Here is a 7,734-nt window from a genome sequence, read left to right as displayed (position 1 = left end):
GGTGAACTTTTAGCTTTTAGCTCAGGAGTAAACCTTTAACCTGGCCTAATCTCATAGCCAGGGATAGGTGAGTTACTTGTTCAGGACAAGGAGATGAGCTAAGGGTTGTTGACCAAGATGCTTTCCCACAGAGCAGGGAGCCTGCACTTTTATGACCAGGCCGCTTCCTCCTGCCAGACCAACAGTGTTCCACAAGGCAGGGATTATCAGAGCCACTGTTCTCAGTGCCACTCCCTATTAGCAGAGAATGCAGCCTGGACCTATAAGTTTTAGGTTCACCTCACCCTAGGGCCTGGCATCCTGGTTACCTACATACAGTATTACCTGTAGTGACAGATACGGAACGGCTGTTGCTGAGGCAAAGGGAGGTGACTAAAATCCGAATGTCTCTGATGCTTGTGAGGAATAAATCTGACTGGTCAAAGCAGAATTAGACAGTGAGGAGGATTTCTGTTTCTTGTAACCATAGATGATCTTCCAGAATTTTACATGTGTGCAGGAAAGATTGTCCATTGTTTGTTGAATATTTACATCTCAAGCATAATTTACATTTCATAGCATAATTTACATTTCATAGCATAATTTACATTTCATAGTATAATGTTAACTTAGAAGTATTTTTAAAACACTGTCTTAATTACCATAGCACTAAGCATGAGCTATATGCATATTAAATGCTGAACTAGTGAAAAGAACAGAATTACTGGAGAAGAAAGAGGTGAATGGATCTCAATGAATGTGTGTATGTATATTTATTTGTTTCCACATTGATGTAACTACATCAATATTTTTCTCAGTACCCAGTTTTGGATGTATAATGCCTCTCAGGAGACTATTGACGTATGGTGACACTTTTTTACAGTAAGCTTTGAGTAATATTTATGTAAATACCATAGAAATTACAGATTCTCAATCCTTAACTAATTCTAAGAAGCAGATAATATTCCTGTGTACATTATTAGTTTTTTCAATTTCAAAATGTTAGTTGTCACTGAAAATAAGTTGTCAGATGTAAATATGTAGATTGAGGAAAAAGGAAATTAATGCAAATAAAGGTAATATATAAACATATCTTTTCATATTAGCACATAAGAAGTCAGCATCTTCTTTACAACTACAAAAGGTATGTCAGGATCAGGATTAAGCCCAGAGAAGCCATCTGGGAAAATGAAAGGTATTTGTGAAGAAAATTAGTAGAATATTTGAATTCTGGTAATATATAAACATATCTTTTCATATTAGCACATAAGAAGTCAGCATCTTCTTTACAACTACAAAAGGGTACTGGCTGTTGTATGTAAGGCAGTCAGGATCAGGATTAAGCCCAGAGAACCCATCTGGGAAAATGAAAGGTATTTGTGAAGAAAACTAGTAGAATATTTGAATTCTCCTTAATTTTTTTTTGCATTGGCTAAATTGGATTTCAGAAGAGAATCTTCCTGATCTTTCAGTTATTAAATATAAACAGCATGTTAGATGACTGCAGGAGCAAATCACCAGCAATAACAGACACTGTGGGTTTTTCTTACAGGTAATGGGTAATGCCACAGTCTTCACGTTTATAATAACTTTCACTGTGGAATTCATCACTGGGACCTTGCTGAATGGATTCATACTAGGAGTGAACTGTGTGGACTTGGTCAAGAGACGGAAGATCTCCACAATGGATCAAATCATCACTGCTCTGGCCATTTCCAGAGTTGTGCTATGCTTAGTAGTCCTAAGTGCATTGCTCTCTCTTGCTTACTCAGAAAAAGTGACCATAGAATTAGTAAAAATAATCATTATTTCCTGGGTAGTGACCAATCATTTTAATCTTTGGCTTTCTACAAAACTCAGTATGTTTTATTTTTTCAAGATAGTCAATTTTTCTAACTCTATTTTTCTTTACCTAAAGTGGAGAGTTACAAAGGTGATTTCAGTAACCCTGATTCTGTCTCTGGTCCTTCTGTTTTCACACGTTGCAGTCATCAACACCCGTATTGATGCGTGGATTGATGCATCTAGAAGAAACCTGTCTTTTCATTCCAGTTCAAGGAACTCTGCCCAGTTTGTGATAAATCTTTTACTCACTAACACTCTATTTTCCTTCATGCCCTTCACTGTGTCCCTGACAGCTTTTCTCCTGCTGAGCTTCTCCCTGTGGAAACATCACAGGCAGATGCAGACCCACTCCAGAAGCTCCAGGGACGCCAGGGCCGCAGCGCACGTCAAAGCCTTGCAAACGGGGATCGGCTTCCTCTTGCTTTATACCACTTTTTTACTTTGCCTTTTCATAAACATGTGGAGCATTGACTTTCTGGGGAAATACGTGACTGCTTTTCTTAGCATCGTGACGGGAACAGCTTTCTTTTCATTGCACTCCTGTGTGCTGATTCTGGGAAACAGTAAGCTAAAACGGGCCTCTTTTTCTGTGCTTTGGTGGTTGAGGTGCAGATCCAAAGGCACAGGGTCCTCAGGTCCCTAATATGTTTTGGGGATCATCAGGCATATTATACCGGAGAATCAGGCCTATGAAATTATTTTTGGTGTAAATTTGTTTTCTCTTTCTACTCTTTTGTTGTATGTAATGTTTTAAATTTATAAAAGTTTATGTGGATTTAACATTAACCTAAAACAAGACAGTCTCAGCAGTACATTTATAAATATGTGTCTTTATGTACATTAAAAGGTTAGCAATGCAGGATACTTAAATATTAGATTTGCATCAAACATATATTTTATTAAGTTGGACACCATCCCAATAGTATAAATTAAGAGTTCCTAGAACAAATCTAGAACTATATTAAAGATTCTACAAAGGTGAGTAATTTATTTGTATTTTTAATAGAATATTTCCTTGTATTTTATGTGTAGGAATGTTTTTTTTTTTCTGCATGTATTTAAGTATGCTATATCCACGCATTGTCTGTGGAGACTAGAAGAAGTAATCAGATACTTTGGAACTGGACTTGCAGATGGGTGTTAGCTGTCATGTGTCTGCAGGGCACTAAATTTGGGTCCTCTGCAAGAATAGTGCAAATGCTCTTAACCTCTTTTCCTTTTCTCCAGCCCCGTAACAACTGGAATCTAAGGTACAAAAGTGTATGCATATTTTAAAAGGTATCTAATTATATATATATGTATATATATTAGAAAATAAAAATGATTCAAATGATGGAAACCAGCAATAATATTGGGTAAAAAGTATTGGATCTTTTCCAATTTTATACAATATTGTTTGATAATACTTAGACTTCCATCCCTTATCTCTACACCTCTTATAGCCCCCCACCTAATTTTGTGTACTCTGTAATATACTTTGTTAAAGCTTATTGAGCAAATTTTGTGTCCCCAATGTCCTTTGGTGTACATCTATGCACTGATTAACCTATGATTAGAATTTTGTGATTGTGATCAATTGGATCCAGAGTGAAGGTATCTCATATCAACCTATCTCTGAACTCAGTGGTTTCTAAAATAAAATAAGAGCAAACATGAATTTGAGAAAGAGATGTCTAGATTGTTCTGGAGTTGCTGAATGGGGCAAGTACAGAGAAAATGATTGAATTACACTCTGTGTAGGTATGGAGTTCTCAAAGAATACATAAAAATCATTATATTTTTAAAATAACTTACTTAGCACTGCATGAAGATTATATCAGGGCTACCGTAATTATCCCTGACCATAGAGAGATCCACCCCAAGTTTGGATTGATAGATAAAGATGTGGAAAACTGCCTTCTAAATAGCTGTTTTTACCCACTGACAAATACTGTTCTCAGTCTTAATGAGAGAGCTCTCTTTGTAGCATGCAGCAGTGCATGTAGACTCAGGCTTCTTGGTGTGCTGAGAGTAAGTGCGAGTTGTGTGCTCAGCCCTAAAGAACACATGTGTGCCCTCCCCTCTAAGGCTCAAGAACCTCATAGAAGATGGGGGACAAGGCAATGAAGTTGAAGATAGGAAGAAGGGCTGTGGAGTGCCATCTTCTCCCATGATACAACATTGAAATCATGAACTCAGCTATGGTGGTTACCTGCACAGGATGTGTACAAAACTGGACCCATCAACACTCAGCTCACGGACCCTACCTCTCCCTGCTGAACTGTTGTCTACTGGAAGATTCTAAGAGAGAAGCAGCCATTGTCTTCAGTTGTGGACCCAGGTTCCAAATCCGTAGTCACACAGAAGGCACAGGTTAAAATCAACGGGTCACAAAGCAAAACAAAGAGACATGAATGTGTGGAAAGTGGTTTGTAATGAGGCACAGAATGAGAGGTATTTACAGTGCATTTTATACATATATGAAAATGTTACCAATTTAAGGCACTTGGTAAATCTTACCAAATTGTATTCTGTAAGACAACTGTTTTCAAAGTAGCAAAGAATATAACTATAGTTCTTAATACCTGGATAATAGTATTTACTAGGGATGACATTGGTTGATATAATAGCCAAATAAAATAGAATTGGACTATTTTCTACATATACTGAGTCACTGTAAATACTATTAAATGATCTATTTCAGATTGTATGTGTGGACTGAATCTTTTAAACTGCTTGAAAAGCAAAGCAAAACAATACAAAAGGAATATGCAATTAGTTTCTTACATGTTAAGGGCCCTTGTATTAGTAAAAAGATCTACATATACCTACTGGCAGATTTGATTATTTCACAGGGATACTAAGAAAAGTCAAAGCTTGTGCTTAGATTGATAGGAGACAAAGATTCAATTCAGACGGGATTAGAAAAAGGAGTGTTAGATAGCCTAATAAGAATAAATATCCTTACGGAATAAATAAAAATAGCAAACTTCTGAAGACAGAGGTAGGGTAAAAGTCTGAAAGCTAGTCCACAATCTAAGGTGAAGCAGATGAGAAAAGTTTCTGATTAAATGAGGAAGGAAAACCAGCTTTTTTGAATAGAGTTCAGATGTGTCAGAAATCCTAAATGTGCCACATTAATACTTAAAAACTATTAAATCTACTGTCAAGGTATAATATCCTAATTAAGTATATGTATATGCAATAATACCCAGTACAGTTTATAAAATAAAATCATGTTGCAGTTTAAAATTTTACACATTTTCACACATTACTTTAAAATGCTTATTTATTTATTTATTTATTTATTCATCTATTAATTACTTTATTTTATACGTATGAATGAAGGCTCAGTTTCCAAAACCCACTTGGCAGCTAACAACCATCAATAACTGCTTTTCCAGGGGAATTTGATGCCCTCTTCTGACCTCCAAGGGCATTGCACAGCATGGGTGTACTTACATACATGCAGGCAACTCTCTCTCTCTCTCTCTCTCTCTCTCTCTCTCTCTCTCTACCTCAGAAAAAAAATTAAAGTCAACTATAAAAACAAATTAGTGTCTCTAATGGTAGGTTTCCATATGACTTTTTCTAAAGGCCAGTAGTGTTAGTCATCCCTCCCATACATCCTGCTCTGCCTTGTCCTCCCATTCTCCATTGCTTTTAACCCTACCTACTCCATTATTCCCTTTTAACCCTTCCCATTGTGTCTCTCATCCAATAACCCCACTCCACATTGTCAATTGTTAGTTTGACATGTATGGATTTTCCAACTGAAACATAGCATCCTTTTATGGGAGAGAACATGTGACCCTCACCTTTCTGGGACTGGGTTACCTCACTCAGGATGATTTTTTACAATTCCATCTCTTCCAAATTTCATAAATCTGTTTTTTAGCTAAATAATATTCAATTGTGTAAATTTACTATACTTTCAGTATCCATTCATCAGCTAATAGACATCTAGGATGTATTAATTTCCTGGCTGTTGTGAATAGGGCAACAAAGAACATGGATGAGTATGGATGTCTATCTGTCTATAATAGGATACAGAGTCCTTCAGGTACAGAAACAAGAGTGATATGGCTGGATCACATGGTAGATCTATTTCTAGCCATTTTAGAAATCTCCACGGTGACCATAGTAGCTGTACCAGTTTGCACTCCCAACAGCAGTGAATAAGAGTTCCTCTTTCCCCACATTCTCACCTGAATTTTTAGTTATTTTTGTGTCTTGGTATAACTGAATTCAATTCCCCAGTAAAAAGATACAGCCTATCCTTTTGGATTAGATAAAAAGTCTATTGACTTGCTACTGTCAAGTAATACACCTTACTATTAATGACACCATCTTATGGTAAAAGGATGGAAAAATTTATTCCAACAATCAGAACTAAGAAACAAGCAGGCATATGTATGCTTATACTGGACAAAAGATACTTCAACCTAAAACTAGTCAGAAGAGATAGAGAAGGTCATTTCAGACTCACCAAAGGAAAAATATACTAATAGAATATAACATAATCCTAAACACATATACATCATAAACCAAGGCACCCAGTTTCATTAAAGAAACTATATTAGATTAGATTTAAAACCACATGTTAACTCTAGCACAGTGATAGATGGTGACTTCAATACCCAACAGTCAACAAAAGATAGGTCATCCAGTCAAAAACTAAAAAAAGAAATCCTTGAGTTAAATATCTATCAACAGAACATTCCACCCAATCCCCAAAGAATGCATTTTCTTCTCCATAGCCTATAGTACTCTCCCTCAAATTAAACATATTAGGACATAAAACAAGTCTCCCAAAATTTAAGAAAATTTATGTATTTCCTCTGATCATAAAGGAATAAAGCTAGATATCAACAAATAATAATAAAAGTGGGAGAAAGTACACATACTCATGGAAGCTAAACAACATGCTAAAGAAATTGTATTTCAAGAGAAATCAGGAAGGAAATGTAAAAGTTCCTAGATTTAATGAAAATAAAAACATAACACACCACAATCTGTGGAACACAATGAACGTAGTCCTGAGAGAAAAGTTTAAAGCATCAACTCCCTGCATCAGAAAACTAGAGATATCGCATATAAATAACTTAGTGATGCACCTGAAAGCCTTGGAAATTCAAGACCAAACAACACCTAAAAAGAGTAGATGGTAAGAGAGCAATAAATTCAAGACTGACCTTAATGAAAAAGAAATGAATTATACCAAAAATCAATGAAATGAAGAGTTTGCTCTTTGAAAAGATTAACAAGATTGAAAAACCTTTATCCACATTAAACAAAAGATAGAAAATGGCTCAAACTGATAAACTCTGAAATTAAAAGGGAAACATTACAACAGATCCTGAGAAAATTCAGAAAACTCTAAGGATACATTTTAAAGTTTATTTACTCTCTTTTGCCTTGTGCTCCTATTTCCCACCCCAATCAACCCTCCTATTCTATTAGTCCCAGTTTGTCCCACCCGTGGGATCTGCAACGGGGTACCTGGATTGGGGGGGTGGGGCCGTGGATGAGGCAAGTGACAAGAGAAATGGAGACAAGACAGGGCTCTGATCAAGTCTCGTTTATTGAAGCACAAGCATGAGTTTAAATAGAGAATGAGAACAAAGAAGTGAATAGTGAGGAATCAAATCAATCAGAACACAGGGGCCCTAAGTACTCTAAGGGAGGAATCCACTGATTAACGGAGAACAAGGCTATCTACTGGAAAAGAGAACAAGGCCGCGGGCCAAGGCTATTTGGCCCCGGCTGTGAGCCAAGGCCATGGGCCAAGGTTGCGGGCTCTGCCCCGTGCCTGCGGGAGGATGGTGGGCAGAACGGAAAGTCACCAACTCAGGTCTGTCAGCAGTTTTGAGAAACGGCTGAGCCTCAGGCTCCCAACACCAGTTCCTTCTTCACATCACTGCATTCAAT

Source organism: Nannospalax galili, unplaced genomic scaffold, assembly GCF_000622305.1.
Source record: "Nannospalax galili isolate Female #2095 unplaced genomic scaffold, S.galili_v1.0 scaffold1112, whole genome shotgun sequence".
Taxonomy (NCBI): domain Eukaryota; kingdom Metazoa; phylum Chordata; class Mammalia; order Rodentia; family Spalacidae; genus Nannospalax; species Nannospalax galili.
This window is presented reverse-complemented; position numbering follows the sequence as displayed.